Source organism: Hemiscyllium ocellatum, assembly GCF_020745735.1.
Source record: "Hemiscyllium ocellatum isolate sHemOce1 chromosome 27 unlocalized genomic scaffold, sHemOce1.pat.X.cur. SUPER_27_unloc_6, whole genome shotgun sequence".
NCBI classification, from domain to species: domain Eukaryota; kingdom Metazoa; phylum Chordata; class Chondrichthyes; order Orectolobiformes; family Hemiscylliidae; genus Hemiscyllium; species Hemiscyllium ocellatum.
In genome coordinates this window covers 358,415-384,573 of record NW_026867515.1, presented here as the reverse complement: position 1 = coordinate 384,573, position 26,159 = coordinate 358,415, and the positions used below count along the sequence as shown (strand labels likewise).

Below are 26,159 nucleotides of genomic sequence, written 5' to 3'. Positions count from 1 at the left end.
ACCAAGAATATATCCGGGTCTATTCAGACTCTCCCTGTAGCTCAAACCCTCCTACTCTGGCAACAGCTTCGCAAATCTTTACCAATCCCTTTCAAAGTTGCACAACACATTTCCTGTAGCAGGGAGACCAGAACTGAATGCAGTATTCCAAACTTGGTCCAAATAATGACCTGTACAACTGCAACATGATCTCCCAACTCATCTACTCAATGCTTTGACCAATAAAAGAAAGCATCCCAAATGCCTTTTTCATTATCCTGTTTACCTGTGACTCCACTCTCAAAGAACTATGAACCTGCACTCCAAGGTCTCTTTGTTCTGCAACACTCCCCTTAACGGTGTCAGTCCTGCCTGGATTGCTTGACCAAAATGCAAACCTGACATTTCTCCAAATTCAACTCCATCTGTCACTCCTTGGCCCATCAGCCCATCCAGTCAATTCTAATTTATAGTGAACTCGCTTTCCTCTCTTATTTCCCAGAAGCTGAAAATCTCCATCCCACACACACTCTGCCCATTCTCACTTTGCTGACCCTAATCCCTGCTGTACCTCATCCTGAAGGGTCTGCTTCATGCTGATTAACAGGCCCACACTCAGGAGGGGGGGGGAGGGGGAGGGTCTAATTGAAACACAGAATCTTGAACACCCTGGAAAGAGTGGAAGTTGAGAAGATGTTTCCATTGGTTGGAGAGATTAGAATCAGTAGGCACAGCCTTAGAGTAAAGGGAAGACCTTTCAGAATGGAGGTAAGGAGAAACTTCTTCAGCCAGAGCGTGGTGACTCTATGGCATTCACTGCCACAGAAGGCTGTGAGGCCAGGTCCCGGAGAATATTTAAGACTGAGATACAGACGTTCTTGAGTATCAAGGCAATGGAGGGTTACGGAGACAAAGTGTGAGAATGTGATTGAGAAACTTATCAGTCATGATTGAATGATGGAGCAGACCTGATGGGCTGAATGGCCTAAATTTCTGCTCCGATGTATTATGTTCTCTTGTTGTCCTGGACAGTGAGAGAGAATTGGAAGCAGAAGTAGGCCATCTGGTCTTACAAATCTGCACCAACATTCAACGGATTGGTGGTGATTCTGCCGACATCTAGATGAATAGGTTGGGACTTGTTCAATGGACCACAGGAGGTTGAAAGGTGACCATACAGAGGTTTATAAAATCATGAGGGGGACAGATGAAGTGACCACCAGGTATTGTTTCCCTAGGTTGGGTGGTTCAAGATTAGGCAGCAAATTTGAAGGCGAGAGGAGAAAGATTTCAAAAAGGCTGGAGGGGCACCTTTTTTTCAACACAGAGAGTAGTTAGTGTGTGGAGTAAATGTCCAAAGGAAGTGGTGGATGCAGGTACAGTAACAATATTTAAAAGACATTTGGATAAGTACATGAATAGGAAAGGTTCAGAGTGAATTGGGCCAATCTAGGTGGGACTAGTTTAGTTGGTGAATATAGTCAGCATGGACTAGTTGGGCTGAAGGGTCTGTTTCTGTGCTGTATGACCCTGTAACTGTTCTGTACTGGTCTTAAAATAATTTTCTTGCCTTCCTCCATAAACATCCACTTCTTTGTTGTTCTAAAATCAGATGAGCTCAGCCTTGAATATATTCAATGATCCCCTAACTACAGCGAGACATTCTCACTTCTTAACTCAATTCCTTTTGCTAATATAACACTTGCTTGCTGCACCTGTCTGACAACTGGCAGTGACTGGTGTAGGAGGACGCTGAGGCCCCTTGGTATGTCCACACATCATTCCTAATAAAGGGCTCGTGCCCGAAATGTCGACTGTGCTGCTCCTTGGATGCTACCTGACCTACTGTGCTTTTCCAGAACCACACTTTGACTCTGGTCTCCACCATCTGCAGTTCTCACTTTCTCCACATCCCAATCCATCACTAATTAAACAATATACCGCCTTTCTGCTTTTATTTCCACAGAAAGGCTCCAACTTCACATTGTGGTACTGCATTTGCCATGTGTTTGCCAATGGTGGTCTTCTCTACATCGGGGAGACTGAGCATATACTTGGGGAACGGTATCGCCGAGCATCGCAGCTGGGTCCACAGAGGCCAACTGGACCTCCCAGTCACCATCCATTTTAATTCCCCTTCCCACTCCATTCCTGACATGACCATCTTTGGCCTCCAGCCTTACCACACCACACCAAACCACAACTTGGAGGAACAACACCTCATCTCCCGCCTGTGCAACCTACAACTCGAAGGACTCAACATTCTCCAATTTCAAATAACCTCACTTCCCATCCCCAACTACCTTCAAAGCCCCGACCCCTCATTTCCAATCCTCCCTGCCACCAACCAGTTTCCTTCCTCCCCTTGACCAACCAGGTCGTACCCTCAGCCTGTCTTCACCTATCCCCACTTCACCACACTGCCCCTTGCACCCCCTTTATCTGCATCTCCCCTACACCCATCCCCAGTCCTGAAGAAGGGATACAGCCGAAACGTCAACTTCTCCATCTCCTGATGCTGCCTGGCTTGCTGTGTTCTTCCAGCCTCCTGCCTGTCTATTTTGTCAATTGAGACACAGACTCAGACCAATGTTTCCAGAGTCTGTCTCCTCCCGGTTTCACTCCCTTTGCTTTCAGTTGCTGCAAGTCAACAATTGGACACCACAGTGGAAAAAGAAATGGAAAAGGGGGCAAGAAAAGAGAGTGCCGTGCTCACAGATCTTGAACAGAGGAAGGAATTTACAGTCTGGATGAAGCTCAATCTTCATTCAGAGACAGGAGCAGAAATAGCAGCCTTAGAAGCTCATGGTCCAACCTTCGCATTGAGACAATAGGAGGGCTCTGATTGGCAGGAAGACCAGGCTCCTTCCGGTCCTTCAGGGTTTCCCAAAGGTTCGTCTCCCCGTCCATCAGAGCGATGAGGGGCGGGGCCCCAAGTCGATTTCACACATGCGCACCATCAGCACTGCTCACGGCCAATAGAACGGTTTACTGATCGCATGGGATTGTGGGTGGTATATCAGCCATTAAAGAGAAGAACTCAAGCGTCCCATATGCCTTCTTAACCGTCCTTTTTCGTATGTTGGTGACGTATATGTCAGGAACTAATCTTTAATCGATATTAGATTGATACACTGAGTGAAACACTGCAGGCATTCAACTCTAAACACAATTTCCAATTCGGTGTCCGTGCAGCACTCTTTATTTGTCCTCACATCAGGACAGAATCAAAGCCCGATATCTGTTCCACCTGAACCTCGATTTTTCTTTAGTTTGCGGGTTCCAAATCTCTGTTTCAATCATTTATTAAAAGTTACTCATGGTACATGTGCATCGCTGGCTGGCCAGCATTTAGTTCCCCTTGAGAAGGTGGTGGTGACCCGCTTTCTTCAACTGCTGTGATCCATAATGGTATGGTGACCCACAATGTCCTTTGGGTGGGAATTCCAGGATATAGACCCAGGGATACTGAAGGAACAGCAATATGTTTCCCAAGTCAAGATGGTGAGTGGATTGGAGGGGTACTTGCAAGAGGTTGTGTTCCCAAGTATTTGTGGGTGGCACGGTGGCACAGTGGTTAGCACTGCTGCCTCACAGCGACTGACTGTGTGGAGTTTGCACGTTCTCCCCGTGTCTGCGTGGGTTTCCTCCGGGTGCTCCGGTTTCCTCTCACAGTCCAAAGATATGCGGGTCAGGTGAATTGGTCATGCTAAATTGCCCGTAGTGTTAGGTAAGGAGTAAATGTAGGGGTATGGGTGGGTTGCGCTTCGGCGGGTCGGTGTGGACTTGTTGGGCTGAACGGCCTGTTTCCACACTGTAAGTAATCTAATCTATCTGTTGCCCTGGTCCTTCTAAATGGAAGTGGTTGTTGGTTTGGAAGGTGTTTTCTAAGGATCTTTGGTGAATTTCCGTGGTACATCTTGTACACCGTACACATTCCTGCTTCTTAACAGTGGGCAGAGGGAGTGGATGTATGTGGGGATGGTGCCCATCAAGAAGGCGACTTTGTCCTGGATGGTATCAAGCTTTTTGAATGTTGTTGAAGCTGCACCCATCCAAGCTGGTGGGAGAGTAGTCCATTACACTGCTGACTTGTGTTTTGTAGAAGATGGACAGGGTTTGGGGAGTCAGAAGGTCAGTCACTCGCCACAGTATTCCTGACCTGTTGCCTGCTCTTGTTGCCATTGTGTCTGTGATTAGTCTAGTTGAGTTTCTGGTCAATGGTAAACCCCAATGATGTTGATAGTGGGGTGTTTAGTGACAGTAACACTGTTGAATATCACGGGGCAGTGGTCAGATTATCTCTTTTGAGGATGAGTCGTTGTTTGGCATTGGCATGGCATACATGTTACTTGCCACTCATCAGCCCATTGGATATTGTTAAGATCTTGTTGCATTTCAAACTGAACTGCTTCAGTTTGTGAGGAGTTGTGAACTGTGCTGAACATTGTGCAATTATTGGCAAATATCTCCCTCTCTGACCTTATGATGGAGGAAGGTCATTGATGAAGATGGTTGAGCCTAAGACACTACCCTATGAGTTCCTGCAGAGACGTCCTGGAACTGAGATGACTGACCTCCAACAACCAAAGCCATCTCTCTATATGCCAGATATACCTTAACACTTAAGATACACAATAATATCCCCCCATTCTCTCTCCTATCCCCCCATTCTCTCTCCCCTCCCCCATTCTCTCTCCCCTTTCCCCATTCTCTCTCCCCTTTCCCCACGCTCTCTCCCCCCCCCCCATTCTCTCTCGCCTTCCCCATTCTCTCTCCCCTTCCCCCATTCTCTCTCCCCTTCCCCCATTCTCCCTCCCCTTTCCCTTTCCCCCATTCACTCTCCCCTCCCCATTCTCCCTTCCCTTCCCCCATTCTCTCTCCCCTCCCCCCATTCTCTCCCCTCTTCCCCATTCTCTCTCTCCTCTCCCCCATTCTCTCTCCCCTCTCCCCATTCTCTCTCCCCTCTCCCCATTCTCTCTCCCCTCCCCCATTCTCTTTCCCTTTCCCCATTCACTCTCCTCTCTCCCATTTCCCCCATTCTCTCTCCGATCCCCATTCTCTCTCCCGTTCCCCCATTCTCTCTACCCTCTCCCCCATTCTCTCTCCCCTCGCCCATTCTCTCTCCCCTCGCCCATTCTCTCTCCCCTCGCCCATTCTCTCTCCCCCACCCCTATTCTCTCTCCCCTCTCCCCCCACACTCATTCTCTCTCCCCTCCTCTCCATTCTCTCTACCCCACCCACGCATTCTCTCTCCCCTCCCCATTCCCTCTACCCTCCCCCATTCTCTCTCCCTTCCCCCATTCTCTCTCCCCTCCCCCTCCCCATTCTCTGTCCCTTCCCCCCATTCTCCATTCTCTCCTCCCTTCCCCTAGTCTCTCTCCCTCCCCATTCTCTCTCCACCACCCTCCTTTCTCTCTCCCCCACCCTCCATTCTCTCTCCCCACCCCCACCCCCGTCCATTCTCTCTCCCCTGTTGTGGGGAAAAACACCAGGCTCGGAGTCAGAATTGCGGTTCAATGACAGAGTTTATTGCACAAGGAAATCCCGGGGCTCCGGGGAGAGAAAGACACCAACAGCACAGTGTCAGCTGCGAGACTTCTCTCAACCCGGAACACACGTCAAGAAACTTTTTTCCATCTTGTGATACAATCGGTCAGGGATGAGATTATTGTCTTTGTAACATGATTTGTTTATGGTAGTCCTTGCAGAATCGTTGACAGTTGATACAATCATTGTCAGTTCAGGCACAGCCTTTGTTAATTTCCGCACAGTCGTTGTCAGTTTCAGTGAAGACATTGTCCATTTCAATGTCTGCATGGAAATCCATTGTTGTAGTAATGGGCGCTAATTGCTCTTCCTGAGAAGGAGGATTCCTGCAGCCCTGGCTATTAGCATTTGGGATTGAGTCTGTATCAAGCTGTTAGCATTTCTATAAGAGGTGTTGGTCGGACCCAGACACTTCGGCGGGCAGTGTTCAATACTCATGTGTATTCTCTCCCCCACCCGCCTTAAGCTAATCACCTGGGTTGTGAGTCCATTGTGCTGGCATTCTGGTGGCCCCAGGCAGTGTCTGTATCTGCTCTGCTGTTTCTCTCAGTATTGTGATCCGGCGGCCATCTTGTGTGTCAAGTTGGCCAACTGATGGCTCAGTGACCATCCTGTGTATCCGTGTTACTAGTGTCACCCTGCCCTGTGCCATCGCCCACTTCTCCGCCACGTCCATTCTCTCTCCCCTGCCCAATCACTCTATCAACCCCACTCATTCTCTGTCTCTACCCCCACCCTCTGACCGCCATTTTCTCTCTCTCTGTCCCACATCCATTCTGTCTCTTTTCTCCCCAGCCCCCACCACACCCGTCCTTTCTCGTGCCTCGAACCAGCTTTGACCGCTGGATCAAGCTCTTCAAAGGACACACACACAAAATGATGACTCTACCTGGGAGTCGGGATTGGTGAGAAATGGCTGATCTTCAAAATTGAGAATACCTAAAATGATATCTTCAGAAACATCATTAAAGTCAGAATGCACATTCAAGTTTTTCAAAGAGCTGCTGAAATCTTTCTGAAACTTTCACTGAAATAAGCGCAGTCAGGCCACAGCTCAGGAGAGGCTGGGAGGGGTGAATGGGCGAAAGTGGGGACTGCAGGTGCTGGAGATTAGAGTGGTGCTGGAAAAGCACAGCAGATCAGGCAGCATTCAAGGCTTTTGTCTGAAACGTCGATTTTCCTGCTCCCTTGGATGCTGCCCGACCTGCTGTGCATTTCCAGCACCACTCTGATCTTGATTGTAAGGGGTGAATGGCCGAGTGAAGTTGTTCCAACTATCTAGAAATAGTGTCACAGAGCACAGAAACATATCCTTCGGTCTATGCCGACCAGATATCCTGTGCCGACCAGATATCCTGAATTAATCCAGTGACCCATTTGCCAGTATTTGACCCCTTATCCCTCAATCTGTCCTCTTCATATCCCCATCCAGATGCATTCTAAATATTATCACTGTACTAGCCTCCACCACTTCCTCTGGCTGACACGCACCACCGTCTGTGCAAAAAGATTACCACTCAGAAACCTTCCCCCTCTCACCCTAAACCCGCGCCCTCCAGTACTGGACTCGCCCCCCAACGTGGGGAAAAGACATACAAAAGTTGAGCAGCCAGACAGAATGCAAAAGTAATGAAGTGTCGAACCACAGGGAAAAACAAATTGTGGCTCTACCCCTTTTTTACCTTTTGGCATTTGGACTCTTAAAATCTGACACGAACACCTGCATGCCCAGTGAGCATACTGCGCATGTTATCCGGTGTCAGTAACACAGTACGCATGCCCACTGGTGTCAGCAAAACTCTGGGGGATGCTCATCGCGTGCCAGCTGTTCCCCAAGTTTACACTCGGTCTTCCCGATGTTGAGAAGACCACAATTTACAAACACGTGGCAAATGCAGTATCTCAATGTGAAGTTATAGCCATTGCTGTGGGAAAAAAAAGCAGAAAGGAGGTGTATTGTTTAAATGGTGATATATTGGGATGTGGAGAATGTGAGAACTGCAGATGCTGGAGATTAGAGTCAAAGTGCAGTGCTGGAAAAAGGCAGTAGGTCAGGCAACATCCGAGGACCAGGAGAGTCGACATTTCGGTCCCGAGCATTCCATCAGGAATGATATGTGGATGTGCAAAGGGGCCTCAGCGTCCTTCTACACCAGTCACTGCCAGTTGTCAGACAGGTGCAGGTGAAGAGCCTTTGCCTGAAATGTCGATTTTCCTGTTCCTCAGATGCTGCCTGACCAGCTGTGCTTTTCCAGCACCACTCTAATCTAGACTCTGATTTCCAGCATCTGCAGTCCTCACTTTTGCCTGGACAGGTGCAGCAAGCAATCAGCAAGGCAAGGGGTACATTAGCGAGAGGAACTGAGTTCAGAAGTGGGGATGTCTCCCTGCGTTAGGGGGTCATTGAACATTATCCAAGGCTGAGTTCGTCTGATTTTTGAACACCAAAGAAGTGGGTGTTTCTGGGGGAAGGCAAGTAAATGATTTAACACCAGTATAGAGTCAGACACCAACAGAACCAGATCCTTTAGTCAAACTAGTCTAAGGCCGACTATATTCACAAACTAAACTAGTCCCACCTGCCTGCATTTGTCCCATATTCCTCTGAACCTTTCCTACTCATATACTTATCCAAATGTCTTTTAAACGTTGTTACTCAACCTGCGTCCACATTCATTCCACGTACAAACCACTCTGTGTAAAAAGAAAAGTGCCCCTCCCCCACCTTTTTAAAATCTTTCTCCTCTCACCTTCAAATTTGCTGCCTAATCTTGAAACCCCCACCTTAGGGAAAGGATACCCAGTGGTCACCTCATCTATGCCCCTCGTGCTTTTATAAACCTCTGTCAGGTCACCTCTCAACCTCCTGTGATCCAGTGAACAAGTCCCAACCTATTCACCTCGATGGTTGTGAATCTGCCAACAATCTGATGAATGTTGGTGCAGGCTTGAAAGACCAAACAGTCCACTCCTGCTTCTGATGTGCTCTGTGTGTGTGTCCAGGACAGCAAGAGAACATAAGGCATCAGAGCAGAAATTGTTCCATTCGAGGTTTGCTCTGCCATTCAATCATGGCTGATAGGTTCCTCAGCACATTCTCCCACTTCATCTCCATAACCCTCCATCACCATGAAACTCAAGAACGTATCCATCTCAATCTTAAATATCCTCAGTGACCTGGCCTGCACAGCCTTCTGTGGCAGTGAATTCCATATATTCACCACTCTCTGGCTGAAGAAGTTTCTCCTTACCTCCATTCTGAAAGGTCTTCCCTTTACTCTGAGGCTGTGCCCACTGGTTCTAGTCCCTCCAACCAATGGAAACACCTTTCCAACTCCCACTCTGTCCAGGCTGTTCAGTATTCCTTGTTTCAATTAGGTCCCCCACCGAGTGTGGGCCTGTTAATCAGCATGAAGCAGACCCTTCAGGATGAGTTACAGCAGGGATTAGGTTCAGCAAACTGAGAATGGAGGGAGAGTGTGTGGGGTGGAGATTTTCAACTTCAAAGGAATAAGAGAGGAAAGAAAGCTCACTATGAATGAGAATTGATCAGGTGGGCTGATGGGCCAAGGAATAGCAGTTTAGTTTAGAGAAGTGTGTGGTTTGCATTTTGGTCAAGCAATCCAGGCAGGACTGACACAGTTAAGGGGGATGTTGCAGAACAAAGTGACATTGGAGTGCAGATTCATAGTTCCTTAAAAGTGGAGTCACCGGTAGACAGGATAGTGAAGAAGGCATTTGGTATGCTTTCCTTTATTGGTCAGAGCAGAGAATACAGGAATTGGGAGGTAATGTTGTGGCTGTGTAGGACATTGGTTAGTCCACGTTTGGAAGACTGCATTCATTTCTGGTCTCCCTATTATAGGAAAGATGTTGTGAAACTTTGAAAGGGGTTGGAAAAGATTTATAAGGCTGCTGTCAGAGTTGGAGGGTTCAAGCTACAGGGAGAGGCTCAAATGGCTGGGGATATTTTCCCTAGAGCACTGGAGGCTGAGGAGTGACCTTATAGATGGATAGGGTGAATATCCAAGGTCTTTTCCCCAGAGTCCAAGGCATATGTTTGAGGTGAGGGGGAATTTTAAAAGGAAGGATTTCGAGGGATATGAGCCACATGCAGGCAAATTGGAAGTAGATTAATTTAGGATATCTGTTTGGCTGAACAACTTGGACCAAAGGATCTGTTACTGTGCTGTATGACTCTAATCTTCTTCAATGAAAGCAGAAGTGTGATTGTGAAGGCTGGAGTTTCAGAGCAGCTTTCAAAGATGTTTTGCCCTTAATGGGAGCAGAAGAAGTTACAATGAAATCCTGCATTTGTGAGACAACAACTGAGTGAGTGAGTACATCCAGGATTTTGGTGGAAAGTGGGAATTCATTGCACTGTGGGGATGAAGCTCCACCTATTGAGTCGTTTCTGCTGGTGAATGAAACCAGGCCTCAAAATTAGGAGGAGTAAGTCTAGGACAGAGATGAGGAGGAACTGCTTTTCCTGGAGAATAGTGAATCTTCGGAATTCTCTGCCCAAAGAAGCAGTAGAGGCAGCTTCATTAAGTATATTCAAGACACAGTTGAATGGGTTTTTGCAATGGTAGGGGAATTAAGGGTAGTTGGGACAATGCAGGGAGGAGGAGCTGAGATGATGGATAGGTCAGCCATGATCTTAATGAATGGCAGAGCAGGCTGGATGGGCCAAATGGCCAACTCCTGCTTCTATTACTCTGAAACTATAACCCTGCATTTCCCATGGCTAACCCACCTAACCGGCATGCCCCTGGATATTATGGCCAATCCAACTCAAGGCCAGTGAGTAATGTAGTGATGTGGAAAATGAACATCAGAGAACAATTGAAAGGGACAAGGGGAATAAATGTACCAGCAATCAAAACTGGATTCTAAACATCACAAAAATTGAAACTAAAAATGGTGTGTCTGAATGTGTGCTGCATTGTGACAAAAGTGAAGGAATTAACTACACACATTGAAGTGAATAATTGCAATCTAACACTCCCTACAGAGACATGGCTTCAGAATGACAAGGATTGGATCCTTAATATTGAGGGTGTCCCCAAATGGGAAGCTCGGTAAAGGTGGAGGGTTGGCACTGCTCATCAAAGCACTGACCACAGGGTAGTCTGGTTCAGCTTGGATTTCAGGTTCTGATTTCTCTGTCCCCTGTTGATCTCCCTATTCCATTCTACACCTTCTGAAACAATAAAACATTCAGTCAATCAAGGCCCAACCCACAATCTCCCAGCCTGTCAACCATCCAGGCACAGTGTCGTCACAGTAAGGAATCACACAAGAAAAATGAAACCAAATTTGAAATAAATAGGTGCTTGTGTTTAATGTTTGTTCATTAGGAAGTAAACCAGAAATGGGGCTCTCCCAGGATTCTTATACTGCCCTACTTGAGGAATTCTCTTCCCCTTTGTATCTAACTATTAGTACCCAGCTATGATTTACACTATACTTACACCAACAGAAGTAAGGCATCTGTTCTCAAATAGGTAGAGACATACAGGATGGAAATAGCCATTTTCTCTCTGCCATGTACACACACACACATTCACTCCAGTGACTTGTTTGTGTATGTTTGCAAAATTATAATTGCAAAGCTGGGCTGAAATGTCACTTTTTGTTGTAAAACTTTAAGTTCTCTTGAGAAGGTGCCTTACATGTAGTTCTGGGATTTGCATGTTAATGATGCCTGCAACCCATTCGAAAATGAGTTGTTTAACATGTCATTTCAGTGGCAGGATACTGTCATGTTTTTCCATAAATTCTGTGTCTTATGACCTTATTCTCTACAACCACCTAATGAAGGAGCAGGGCTCCAAATGCTAGAGCTTCCAAACAAACCTGTTGGTCGCCAACCTGGTGTGGTGTGATTATTAACTTTATCCATTTTAGGAGGGATTTGCTATGCTAAATTGTCCATAGTGTGTAGGGATGTGCAGGTTAGGGTGGATTGGCGGTTCTAAATTACCCATAGTGCCCAGGGATGTGCAGGTTAGGTGTATTAGTCAGGAGCGTTAGTATTGTTAAAACAAGTTTAATAAAATTTAGACGAGACCACCAAAACTGGAAACAAGACAATTTATTCTACGATCTTGCAAGAAAGGGCATCAAATGCAGAAGCAAATGAGCAAATTAGAACTTTGGTTAGTGTACAGTTATCCCCTTTGAGCTGAGTGAGATCATTTCTCCAGACTCCGAATTACCCAATCTCTCTTATTGTACCAGACCACTGCCCAGCTGCGCTCCACCCTTATTACTTCCCCCTTCCCCAGATTGGCAACCTTCCTTTCTGTAAATGCTGACACACACATTTATTTTGTCAAGATCTGGTTTAACATTTTGTATCAATTCTGCTGGTACATTCCATCCTCGGACATTTCATTAACTTGTATCGTTTTGTACAGCTCAAGCATTTCGGTTATCTCAGCTTTTTGCTGAAAGCATAATTTTACAAAAAGAACTTTTTGTTATCGTAATTACACACCAAAGTTAGTATTTAACTAACCACAATTATACACTGAAAAGTCCCTAAATACCTGCAGGGTTAATAGTTCTCTTGCTGTACCTCTTTTCTGTATGCTTTTTCTATATCTGCAAAATCAACACTTTACTCCATTTCTAACAATTTTCCCATTTCTTTTCTTAATCATTTGTTGTTTTTGCAATCTTATTTTCTGCCCTCTTTTCACCCTATGGTGTCGAGGTTCACAATCTCGTCATTTCTGTCCTTCTAAGTTTGTATCATTATTGGTTGTTGTCCTCCCAAAGACATTACCAGCTTAGTCATTATCCATTTTAACACATTAAACCCTATCAGTAAACCTACAATTATTAGTAGCACATAAATGCCTAAATTCACTAACTATTTTCCCACTCGGTCAATCTCGGGTTACCCCATCCCCATCCCCATCCTTCATCTTTTCGGAGTTCATCTCCAATTTCTCTTATATTGCTTATCTTTTCCTTTACTATTTCTGCCTTGTCTTCCACTATGGAAGAGGTGCCTGGGATGAAGGTGCAGCATTCTTTACCAATCAGAGCACAGGTTCCCCCTTTTTTGGCCTAAAGATAGTCTAAAGCCATTCAATTCCATAAAGCTGTCAGTCTTGTGGCAATCATTTCGGTGGTTATGGCCGATATTTGGGATGGAGTTTCTCCCATCACACCGATGGCAGCCGCCACTTTCTGTATTTCCACCCCTGCCCTTGTAGTGCCGTAGTTTGGGAGTAGTGTCCACAGTAGACGGTCTCCTTCTGAGACCTCTCGGGTCTTATGTCTTATCCCCCGTCTCCTTTCTCAGGTTGGGCTCATGCTTTCCTATTCGGAGGTGAGGGACTATATAAGCGAGGTAACAGCAGCCACTCCAACCTTTCTGGTTTTGAGGAAGTGTTTCGCCAACTTCATAACATGACACATTCAATCACACCAACATATTTTTCCCCGGGAATAAATGGATAGGCCTTCAGACCGCATACCCAATATGTTCCATTTAACATTCGGGGAGTGGTCGTGGCAGTGGCTTAACTGGTGTGGACACAAGATGATGTTCCCAGTTGGAAAGGTGCAGCATCATTCTGATTACAGAAACAGGTGGGATTCACTGCTCCTTTCGGTGGGGAAACTCTAAGACTATCAGTAGCACCCTGATTTTTCGGGGCTGGCCTTGGGAACCATCCCGCAAAGTTATATTTGCTCCTTTCAGATCTCCACTTTGTATTATTTGAACCCACATCAAATTATTGCACATTGTATACTTCTTTTTCGTGAGCAGTATTACTGAGGTGGGGATTCCAGATTCGCCATGGTGTGGGACCTCTGCACAGACCCAACAGTCGGCAAGTCCCTCTTGTTTAGCATAATTCTGGCACAGCGTAGTGAAGTGATTTTTCCCACTTCCTTGAATAGTTAGTACTACTAACATTACAATACTATACCAGTATCTACCCATCTCTGAACCCATATATCAGCAAACGTTAAAAGAGTCTTTTGTCTCAGTTCATTCTTTCTTTCTGAACTGTCAGAGGGTTGTCTGTAGGATGAGCGTGTCACTCCACCAATGGGGTGTGCACAGGACCTTTAACGCGAGTGTGATGACCCCACCCTTTCTCAGCAGTCCGGATAGCTGTTTCACTAGTTAGGACGGTTAGGAATGGTCCCTCCCAGCGCGGGTGCAGTTTGGTATCTTTCCAGGTCTTGATCAGGACCCAATCACCCGGTTGTATTCGATGTACTGCGAACTCGAGTGGCAGTGTCTGTACCAACAGGCCTTTATTCCTAAGAATAGACAAAGACGAGCCGAGCGTCACAATATAGTTCTTTCAAAACTTCTCATTGAACTCTGACCAGCCGTTAGGCAGTCTTTCAGCCTCGATAATGCTTCCCTCTATCCCGTCTACTACAGTATATTCATTGTGCTTTTTACCCTCAATCATCGGGGAGGACCCGTCGATAAACAACCGAGCTCTCGCATGCAACGGTACGTCTCTTAAGTTCATTTGCACTTTAGTCTGATATTCAGTAATATCAAGGCAGTCATGTTCTGGATTGCCAGGGGCCACCCCCCTCTCTCTCCGCCACAGAAATGCAGCTGGATTCAAGCAACTGTCTGTGACTAACACAAGGTCATCCTGTTCTATTAAGATTGTCTCTTATTTTAAGATCCTAGAGTCTGTGAGCCATTGTCCTGCATTCTGATATTAGAATTATTTGCCTTTTACTCCAGAAACCTTGAGACTTTTGTTAATTAATTTAACACCGCTAGGTCTAAAGCTTAGAGATGATCGTGCTGCTCCCGTATCCACTAAAAACACTGTTTCCTCTCCTTCAGGTCCCACCTTAAATTTATCAAGGGTTCCCGGTGGGTCTCGGGAGAAGGGAACCCCTGACTCCCCTAATCTTCACCAAAAACCATCAATGATCCCGCTTCTCTTTGTTGTCCCAACCTTGGACATTGTCTTTTAAAATGTCCTGTTTTTCCGCAGTAATAACATCCTGCCAGTTGCTTCCTTCCCCCTACCATCTGCTCTCTGTCTCTCTTGTCCTCCTCTGTTCTCTGATTCTAACTTTCTCATCGTAATTTCTTCAACCACTGCAACCATTATTTTAGCTTTTTGTTTTTGTTTCTCCTCTTCCCTTTTCACAGACACTTTCTGTGCCTCATATCACAGATCTTCGATCTGTTGTTCACTCCAGCCATCTAATTTCTGTCATTTCTTTTATGTCTGGCCATGATTTAGTCACAAATTGGACCTTTAAAAGTCCCTGTGCCACCGGATCATCGGGATTCATTCCCAAATATTTTCTACTGGCTTCTTTTAATCCCTGTAAAAAGGCTGATGGGGCTTCCTCCTTTTCCTGTCTTACTTCAAAGGCTTTAAAAAAAATTCTGAGATTTAGGTGCTGCTTCTTTAATACCCAAAATGACCATTTCTCAAAAGTCCCTAATTTTTCCTCTATCGTGTTCATCCATACCCTTCCAACGTGGGTCCACATTGGGGAATTTGTTTTTGGCTGGGATCACTCCCACACCCACCGGATGTCTCTTTTCCATTCCCTCAGAGCAGCTCTTCTAACCATGCCCCTTTCTTCTCCTGACCGTACCTGGTGTGGGGTGCTGACTACTAAGGCTACCCTAAAGTAAGTTTCCGACTCTCCTCTACCAATCAGGCTATTGCTACCACTGCCTGCACACACTCTGGCCAGTAATGTAGCTTTCCATTCTTTAATTAACAATGAATTAATGCAGTCATGGTTTAAATTAACCATGAATCAATATGACAGGTCACTGAGAATGTATGAAGGAATCCTGCCAATTAATATTGATTCAGGCCAACACAATTGAACTATTATAAATATTAATTATTAATTATATATAATATAATTCAGGATGGAAACGCAACAAGTGATGAAAACATTTTAAAACCTGTAATCGCGCAGTTCTGTTTGTTTACCAGTCACTTGTGACTTCTCATTCTGTCTCTGTCATTGTTTTGCTTGAGCACATTCATTTTTAAGAACCTCAACAGATTCCACAGCACCATTTGCAGTTAATTCGATCCTCAATTTGGTGGCAATATCTCGTCATGAGTGCAAAACCGATTCTTCGTGCCTCTCATCACAAAACTGTTGCCATAATCCAATTAACTTTTTCATTCCCACTCCCTTGGGCTTAAAATTTAAGGATGACCTTGCTGCCCTCGTATCGACTAGGAAACTACGTCCTCTTTGTAAGGTCCCATCTTGAAATTTATCAAGGGTTCCTGGTGGGTCCCCGGGAACAGGAACTCCTGACACCCCTATTTATCATCAAGGTTCATACACGAATCTGGACACTCTCTGTTAAAGTGCCCTGTCTTTCCACAGTAATAACATCCCGCCTGTGGGGATTTCCACTTTGATCTTTGTTCCTGTTTACCAAACCCCGGAACATCTCCTCCCCGATCCTTTCTCCTCCCTTTGTTTTCAACAAGCTGCCCGCCACGATCCGGTTTCATTCTCCTTTTAGTTTTGTCTTTTTCTTTATTACCTCACTAACTTATCGTTATTTTTGCCTTCTGTCTCTGTTTCTGATGTTACGTTGCCAGATCAATTGCTGAGCCGGTTTAACCAACTGAACAGCTTTAGGGCCACCTCATGGCCATTCCTCATCACCCAATGTTTTGTTTAGACCTTGATTCTTTTAAAGAAATATTGCAATATTTCTTGCTCCCTGTAATCTCAAATACAATTTATCAATTTATGCTTGCTTTTCTTTAAAGCCTGTTCCTAACTATACATTGTGGAATCTTACTTGTAAATATATATTTATATATTCTAAATTCATTTATTCAGTGTTTAATATTCAAAATGCAAAATGTACACAGTACCCAACCATGAAATCCACCACAATCACCCGGTTCCAGTCCCCTGATTCAAATCCAAAACTCGTCCTCCCAAGTAGTCCTGCCCAGTCATTGCTCAATTACAATGCTATAGGTCGTGAAATAACCAGAGCTGCCTTAAAAGGATTTGTCTATTCAAGTTAAAACTTCAACTGTCCTCCATAAATCGCTTTTACATAAGGATAAAAGAGATTAGTTAGAAACTGATAGTAAGGCAGTCATGACCTGTAAAAAGAACATTTTATTTCATAACCTTGCAAAATCCTTAACCTTAAAAGAAATCATGCTAAAATTTCCATAATAGAAATCAGATTCAAAACAGTCCCGGATCTCAAGCTCCCGGGAATATTCAATCACCAACAAACAAATGTGCATTCAGACTGAATCACAAAGGGTTAAACTTTCGACTAGCTGAACAGCTCTTCTCTCTCTCTCTCTCTCACACACACACAGACACCATGTCTCACAGACACTTGGAGTTTCCCGCAACGACTCCTCTAGCTTTTGAATATTTTTCTGGGCGTCTGGCCATACGTTAGTTACGAAGTGCACCCTCAGTAGCCCTTCTGACACGAAGCATAATCTGATTCCTCCTGACTGGAAGGCTGTTTTTCATTGACATTTGATCATTTGTTTTTTATCCTTTCCTCACGTCCGAGGATTGTCCTTCCAATCTCTTCACATTTTTCCTAAAGGACTGTCCGTTGGGATGTGGTCCTCGGACGTCCCTCTCATCTCCCCTTCTACATCTATATTGCTATTCTTATTTCCCATTTTAATACTCATTTTCTTTATATAACCTCTCTGAAGTTCGGTGTTACCTTCTTCCACACCCACTTCAGGGTTCTAATCTCCGGGTGGGGATTTCCCCTCTTAATAACCGGTCTGAGGCTGGGTTATCGAATCAGCTAGACACCTTACTTGTTAGATTAATCTAGCCAATTAAAGACCTTTATTCTCTATCTTTTTAAGTTGCCAATTCCTCTGTACTTCTTGTACAGAACTGACCACCAAGCTAATACTTAAAGGTCAATTTTCGTATCTTAGTCTGTGCACAGAAGTTACCTGGTCGAATGCGCGCCCCATCCCGCAGCAATACCAGACAGCAAAATACATTGTCAATCTAGGTCGCCCGAAATTTACCTTTACCCGGATCTTATGTACACAAGAGTAACCCGACCGAACCACCACGTCTTAGTGTCCTTCGTAACACGGCGAAACAGCAAGTGATGCTACAAATCCCGGCCGGCCGCGAATGCCGACCAACCCACCACCTCTCCACACACCCAGAACCACAGCAAAACAGCAAATAATGCTGTAAATCCCGGCCGCCCGCGAATGCGGGTCTTAAGTCCATAAGAGTTACCCGACCAACCCGCCGTGTCTCAGTGCGCCTCGCTTGTGGCAAAGACTGACAACAAAACAAAACCCGCTGCCTACCCCAGTCGCCCGGATAATACTTATTTAAGACCTTTTTCTGACCCGGGTCTTGTGCACAAGAGTTACCCGACCGAACCCGCCGCGTCGCGTCTGCCCGTCTGGTTTCCAGGGTCTCCCGGTCCGGATCACGCTCTCCCAGAGCCACCTCGGCAACAAGGGGAAACTAGAGACCGCCGAAATCAGCGAGGTGCACCTTCTCCGTTTCTCCAAGAATGCCGAGCGACCGGAGCTTGGGATCCCGGAACAAGTTTAATAAAATTTAGACGAGACCACCAAAACTGGAAACAAGACAATTTATTCTATGATCTTGCAAGAAAGGGCATCAAATGAGCAAATTAGAACTTGGGTTAGTGTACAGTTATCCCCTTTGAGCTGAGTGAGGTTATCTCTCCAGACTCCTAATTACCCAGCCTCTCTTACTGTACCAGACCACTGCCCAGCTGTGCCCCACCCTTATTACTTCCCCCTTCCCCAGGTTGGCAACCTTCCTTTCTGTAAATGCTGACACACACATTTATTTTGTCAAGATCTGGTTTAACATTTTGTATCAATTCTGCTGGTACATTCCATCCTCGGACATTTCATTAACTTGTATCGTTTTGTATAGCTCAAGCATTTCGGTTATCTCAGCTTTTTGCTGAAAGCATACTTTTACAAAAAGAACGTTTTGTTATAGTAATTACACACCAAAGTTAGTATTTAATTAACCACAATTATACGCTGAAAAGTCCCCAAATAGCTGCAGGGTTAATAGTTCTCTTGCTGTAGCCTTTTTCTGTATGCTTTTTCTATATCTGCAAAATCAACACTTTACCCCATTTCTAACAGTATTGAGCAATACGGCTCGGGGAATGGTTGAGGGTGAGTTACCCTTTGGAGGGTGGGTGTGGACTCGTTGGGCCGAGTGGCCTGCTTCTGCACTTGGGATTCTCTGAAGGGAAGGAATTCCTGCGAACTGTGCAGGGCAGCGCAGGCGCAGTGCGGGGTCCCGCTGCCGGCCGAGCCCCGCGTCTCGTCCCGCCCCTTTCTCTTGCCCCGCCTCCCATACTCCCCCGCCCCCTCGCTTCATCTATGACGTCACAACGCGGAAGTGGCCCTGTCAGTTTCAGAGTGAAACTCCCTCCCTCTGGACAACTGTTCATCCTGGGAAGGGGGGGAGAGGGGGGAATCTGTTCACTTGTAGCAGCTGGAGTGAATCCAGGGAGGGAGCAGATTCTGCAAACTTAATTACCTGGGCGAGGAGGGACGGAAGGATGGGGTGGGGCTGTTTTCCCCAGAGTCTGAAGGGTGACATTCTCGACTTTTTATAGAATTCTGAGTGGCATGGATAGGGTCAATCCTCAAGGTCTTTTCCTTCGGATGGGGGAGTCCAGAACGAGAGGGTAATAGGTTTCAGGTGAGGCGGGGGGGGGGGGGGGGGTGGAGATGTAAAAGAGATCTCAGGGACAACTATTTTTGATGGAGAGGGTGATGCAGTTATGGAATGAGTTGCCAGATGAGGTGGTGGGGTCTGGTACAATTCCAACAGTTAAAAGGCATGTGGATGGGTGTATGAATACGAAGGTTTCAGTGGATCAGGGCCAAGTGATGGCAAATGCGACTAGAGTCATAGAGATGTACAGCACGGAAACAGACCCTTTGGGCCAATCCAACTCAGTCCTAGCTGCCAGCACCCAGCCCACATAGGGGCCAAGTGATGGCAAATGTGACTAGATTAATTTAGGATATCTGTTCAGCTCGGACAAGTTGGGCCAAAGGATCTGTTTCCGTGCTGTATGACACTAGTTGTCTTTGGTAAAAGCAGAAGTGTGGTTGTGAAGACTGGACTTTCAGAGCAGCTTTCAAAGATGTTTTGCCCTGACTGGGAGCAGAAGAGTTTCACTGAAGTGTATTGGTGTTCATGCCTTGATGTCTCAATTTGCTCCCACTTTCCTGGGATCATTAACCATTTTGTTCCACAAATAGCTGCATTGCAGGTTACCCCATGAATTGACACACATATGTTTGCTTCCCAGAATCAGACCTGCTCACTGTCAACAGTATCCCAGTGTTGTGGAGTTATCCAAAATGCAGAGAGATGTTAGTCTTGATGTTTTTGTTTGTCTGCCCCTGAAAGATCCTGAATCAGCACCTTCAGGGAATTAGTTAGAGTGGAGTCAGAACAGAGGGGGAGAGAGAGTGGGATGGTGCTTTCAATTTTGTGGAATAACAAAAGAAAAGAATATTCCACAGAAAGTAAAATTCCTTGTTCAGAATTTCTACCCTGCACTGACAGTGATGACCTTTGTAATCTCTTTTTACAGAGTATTTGAAGATCTGAAGACGGAAGTTTCAAAATCAACAGATGAAGGCCGTTTGCCCAAAACATTGAGTCTCCTGCTCCTCAGATGCTGCCTGACCTGCTGTGCTTTTCCAGCACTGCACTTTTCAAATCTGACTATCCAGTGTCTGCAGTCCTCACTTCGACAGTCACTCAGTCCATCGGGACCGCAACGGTTTTCAACTATGATTCTGTGAGAAGGAGCAAAGCTTTTTGGTTTCTGTTTGAGTATGTTTTCAGCATCATGGGACTGGATGAGAGACCCTACCATTGCAGTGCACTGAGTGTGGAGCCTGAAGCAGTTATATGGCCTGGAAAGAGGAATTCACGCTGGGGATAGGCTCTGCACACGTGTGTGTGTGGCTGAAGCTCCGGCCATGGAAAAACCAGAGGAATCCCGCCCCGTGGAGAAACCGTGGAAGTGTGGCGACAGCGGGAAAGGCTCCCATTTCCCGTCTGCCCTGGAGACTCACCGGCACAGCCAGACTGGGGAGAGGCCATTCCCCTGCCCTGACTGTGGGAAGGGCTTCAGCAATTCCACCAACCTCCACACCCACCAGCGGGTCCACATGGGGGAGAGGCCTTTCAGCTGCCACGAGTGTGGGAAGGCCTTTTCCCAGGCCTCCAACCTCCAGACCCATCGGCGTGTCCACACGGGGGAGAGGCCCTTCAGCTGCCCCGAGTGTGGGAAGGCCTTCAGCAATTCCTCCCACTTGCTGACCCACCAGCGGGTCCACACGGGGGAGAGGCCCTTCAGCTGCCCCGAGTGTGGGAAGGCCTTCAGCAATTCTTCCCACCTGCGGAGCCACCAGTGGGTCCACACCGGGGAGAAGCTCTTCAGCTGCCCTGAGTGTGGAAAGGCCTTTAGTAATTCCTCCGCCCTGCTGAGGCACCAGCAGGTCCATACGGGGGAGAGGCCCTTCAGCTGCCCTGAGTGCAGGAAGGCCTTCACCAATTCTTCTAACCTGTTAAGCCACCAGCAGGTCCACACTGGGAAGAGGCTGTTCCCTTGCACAGAGTGTGGGAAGGCCTTCAGGTATTCTTCTCACTTACTGACCCACTGGCGGGTCCACACCGGGGAGAGGCCCTTCAGCTGCCCCGAGTGTGGGAAGGCCTTCAGGCATTCCACCAACCTGCTGACCCACCGGCGGGTCCACACAGGGGAGAGGCCGTTCCCTTGCCACGAGTGTGGGAAGGCCTTCAGCAATTCCTCTAACCTGCTGAGGCACCAGCGGGTCCACACGGGGGAGAGGCCCTTCAGCTGCCCCAAGTGCAGGGGGGCCTTCACCCGCTCCTCGTACCTGCTGAAGCACCAGCGAGTTCATGAGCCATCGCAGGGGGATTGAAGGAATGATGGCCGAGTGCCGTTACCAACTGGACTATCAACTCAGTTCTGGGGACTCCCGAGTTCGAATCCCACCGTGACAGATGGTGGAATTGGAATTTGGTCAGAAATCTGGAGTTCAGAAACTAATGGTAAAACCATTGTCGGTGGGGTGGGGGTGGAAGAAGTCCCCGTTCTTTTTTACTGAAGGGAACTGTTGTTGTGGGAGAGGATTCACTCAGTCGTCCCAGCTGCATCCTTTACCCAGTCTGGCCTACACGTGACTCCAGACCCACAGCAGTATGATTGACTCTGCAATGCCCACCCAACTAACTTGGATAAAGGATACAGGTTGAAAATGCTGAGTGAGGCAATACTTTCTCCGGGTTAAGGCTGTACCAGGATCCAATTCCAAAGGAATAACTTGGTGGTGACCAATAATGAAGAAAGTGAGGGGTTGGAGGGAGTGTGTGCACTTTTGGCTGTGAGCTGTTTTTAAAACATTGCTACTTTTTTGATGCCTTTCTGCTGGGAGATTCTGAAGCTGTAACAAAGTTGGGTCGCAATAAAGATTACCTGAACTTCACGCCGAGCTCAGACTCTCATTGAGAGCTTTGAATTGCAACAGGTTTTTGTTTTAAAACTGCTCATTTCTTACAGGTGAAAGTGAGAACTGCTGATCAGAATCAAGATTAGAGAGGTGCTGGCAATGCACAGCAGGTCAGGCAGCATCCAAGGAGCAGGAAAATCAACATTTTTCGGGCAATGTTGATTTTCCTGCTCCTCGGTTGCTGCCTGACCTGTTGTGCTAATTTTTGACAGCCTCCTGTACTATGTTTCCAATTTTGTGTATCGGTTGCAGCAGTGAATGAGTAGCCAGTATTGTTAGAAATTGTGAATTTTTCAGGATGACATCATCCCATTGTCATTGTACAGTTTCCTGGCAGCACTGGGAGGTGTGGACTGTGTCCACTGGAAACGATGTGGAGGTGCCGGTGTTGGACTGGGGTGGATAAAGTTAAAAATCACACAACACCAGGTTATCTTCCTTCTGGTTTATTTGGAAGCACTGGCTTTTGGAGTGCTGCTCCTTCATCAGCTAGCTGTGGAGCAGAATCATAAGACACTGAATTTATAGAAAAAGCTGACGGTGTCATGCAACTGATGAGGTATTGAACAAATCTAGATTGCAGATTAGTCTTTCATCTTTTACCATGGGTTGCAGGTTTCAGTTCATTAATATGTAAACCCCAGAATTACTTTTAATTCACCTTCTCGAGATGGTTTAAGGTTTTATAAAAATAGGTGATATCTCAGCTCAGATACTGCATAAAAGGTGTGAGGTTCAAGTCTGTATCCCAATCTTGAATCAGATTGGTTCTATTCACCAAAGTAGGAATTTATAAAATATTACATGCAGTTTGTGTTCTTTTTGAGCAAAATTGAATATATCTGCTAATATAATTCTGCAAATGCAAATTCACCCCATTGACTTATGTGTGAGTGTGTGTGCGCGCATGCGAGTTTGTGCATATATGCTAATGAAGTGTGTGTGTGAGATGGAGTGAGTGTTAGGGTGTGTATGTCTGAGAGAGTGACAGATCAAGGCAAGGGGTTGCATTTTGCTAAAACAAGGAAGGGCAGGACTTATACAGTTAATGGTAGGGCCCTGCATCGTGTTCCAGAACAGATTCATGGGGGGAGGCGGTGTGGAGGGGTTCTGGTACATAAAAGCTAAAAATCTCTCAACACCAGGTTATCGTTCAACTGGTTTATTTGGAGGCACAAGCTTTCGGAGCGCTGCTCCTTCATGGGGTGTTTGTGGAGCAGGATTATAAGACACAACTACCTGATGAAGGAGCAGCGCTCCAAAAGCTAATGCTTGCAAATGAGCCTGTTGGAGTATCACCTGGTGTGGTGTGAATTTTAACTTCGTACACCCCAGTCCAACACCGACATCTCCAAATCGAGGACATAGTTCTTTGAAAGTTGCATCATTGGTAGACAGGGTGGTGAAGGAGGCGTTTAGCACACTTTCCTTCATTGATCACGCCGTTCACTGGAGGAGGTGGGACATCACGTTGAGGTTGAACAGCATATTGGTGAGACCACATGTAGAGTACTGAGTACATTTCTGGTCGCCCTATCGACGACCACAAGTTGATGGGTGACCTTATTTCGATTTATAAAGTTATGGGACTTGTAGGAAAGGTAAATATCACAGGGGAAAAAATTATGCATCTCCCCTTTTTTACTTCTCTTGGCATTTGGACACTTCAATTCTGTCGGTAACAACCTCCTCGCCAGAGAGCATACTGCGCGTGCTCGTCGGCGTCAGGATGAAATTGCGCATGCTCCTCACTGCACGCAAGGCGCGGCTCGCGACTTTCTTTTGGTGGGCCAATCAGGAGCGCTGGAGGACCGGAAGGTGACTAGTCCTCCTGCCAATCAGAGCCTTCCTATTGTCTGAATCCAGAAGCTGGAACACGAGTTTCGGAAGTTGCTGCTCTCTCTCTGAATGAAGATTGAGTTTGTTCCAGACTCCCCTCTGACTTCTGCTAATCTGATCGGTTTACCACATCTGTCTGTGGCGTGCAACCCCCCCAACCGATAGCTGGGTCTTTTTACTTTTGCTGATGCAACACAGGGTCTTATTTGGTTATCTTGTTCATACTAACTCCCTATATGCGTGACCATTGCTACGGTCATGTTAATACATCTGCTTCGATCAGTCGACCATCTCCTTTAATAAGTTATTTCTTGGAATATACCCTCACGATTCTGCCTTGCGATTTTTGCAGAAGCAAGATGCAGCTACTTGTAACTGCTTGCAAGCAAATCTAGCTTAACATATCCCCCCAGCACAGACGAGTTGGGGCAGAAGGGCTGTTTCTGTACTGTAATACTGGAATTGTGTTTGGTGAATGCAGAAGTGTGGTTGGACTTTCAGAGCAGCTTCCCAAGATGTTGTGCCCTTACTGGGAGCAAAAGAAGTTACAATGAAGTCTTTCGTTTGTGAGACAGCAACCGAGTGAGTGAGTACATATGGGAGTTTGGTGGAAAGTGGGAATTCGGTGGAAAGTAGGAATTCATTGCACTGTGGGGATGAACCCTACCCTACCCTACCCAGTCATTTCTGCTTGTGGATTCGACCAAGCCTCAAGTTGATGGGAGTAGATTTAGGACAGAGATGAGGAGGAACTGCTTTTCCCAGAGAGTAGTCAATTTATGGAATTCTCTGCCCAAGGAAGAAGTAGAGGCATCTTCATTAAGTATATTCAAAACACAGTTGGATGGGTATTTGCATGGTGTGGGAATTAAGGGTAGTTGGGACAATGCAGAGAGCAGGATCTCAGACGATGGATATATCAGCCATGATCATAATGAATGGTGGAGTAGGTTCGATGGGCCAAATGGCCAATTCCTACTTCTTTTACTATGAAACTATAACCCTGCCTTTCCCATGGCTAACCAACCTAACCTGCACATCCCTGCGCACTATGGGCAATTTAGCATGGCCAATCCAAATCAAGGCCAGTGAGCAATGTAGTGATGTGGAAAATGAACATCAGAGAATGATAGAAAGGGACAAGGTGAGTAAATGTACCAGCAATCAAAACTGGATCTGAAGATCACAAAACTTGAAACTAAAAACGATGTTTCTGAAAGTGTGGTGCATTGTAACAAAATTGACTGCACACATTGAAGAGAATAATTATGATCTGAGACTCCTTACAGAGGCATGGCTTCAGGATGACAAGGATTGGATCCTGAATATCGAGGTGATAGTCAAATGGGAAGCTAGGTGAAGGTAGAGGGTTGACGCTGCTCATCAAAGCACTGATCACAGGGAAGTCTGGTGTCAGCTCAGATTTCAGGTCCTGATTTCTCTGTCCTCTGATGTCCCTGTACCCACAGGGTAAGATATTGTTCTGTTCTGGTCTGCTGGACTTCTGCTGAAACTTTGACCCCCCACCCCTACACCTTCTGGAACAATAAAACATTCAGTCAATCAAGACCCAAGCCACAATCCCCCAGCCTGTCAACCATCCAGACACAGAGTGTAGTCCTAGCCGGAAATCAAACAAGCAAAACAGAACAAAATTAGAAATAAATAAATGCTTGTGCTTAATGTTTGTTCATGAAGAAGTAAACCAGTACTAGGGCTCTCCCACGATTCTTACAGTGCCCAACTTGAGTCATTCTCTCTCCCTAACATCTAACTATTCATACCCAGCTATGATTTACAACAATATTTACACCAACAGAATTAAAGCATCTGTTATCAAGTAGACATCGGGATATACAGCACGAAATAGACTTTTCTCTGCTTCATTCTCACACACACACACACACACACACACACACACATATACATCCATGGGGGTGAATTTGTACTTGCAGAATTAGTTTTGTAGAGACATTCTATTTTTCTCAAAAAATGCACAACTTGCAGGCTGTTCAATCCATGTAATATTTTGTAAATTCCACTTTGGAAATAGAACCAGTCTGACTCAAGATTGTGATACAGACAGACCCTGATTTCACACCTTTAATGCATTCTCAGTGCTGAGATGTCACCTTTTCTTATGAAACTTATCTCAAGAAAATGTCTTTCAGGAATTTCTGTGATTTACAAATGAATGAT

General features: G+C 46.0%; 1 protein-coding gene and 2 pseudogenes across 1 annotated transcript in view; 1 reads left to right on the top strand and 2 right to left on the bottom strand.

Annotated features, from left to right (window-relative positions):
- The window catches only part of LOC132808471 (zinc finger protein 239-like), a 290,995-nt gene that overhangs the window by 136,439 nt on the left and 128,397 nt on the right, over positions 1–26,159 (bottom strand). The window lies entirely within an intron of this gene.
- The window catches only part of LOC132808491 (zinc finger protein 208-like), a 163,923-nt pseudogene that overhangs the window by 88,742 nt on the left and 49,022 nt on the right, over positions 1–26,159 (top strand).
- LOC132808489 (zinc finger protein 850-like) overlaps positions 1–26,159 on the bottom strand; it is a 66,939-nt pseudogene that overhangs the window by 9,910 nt on the left and 30,870 nt on the right.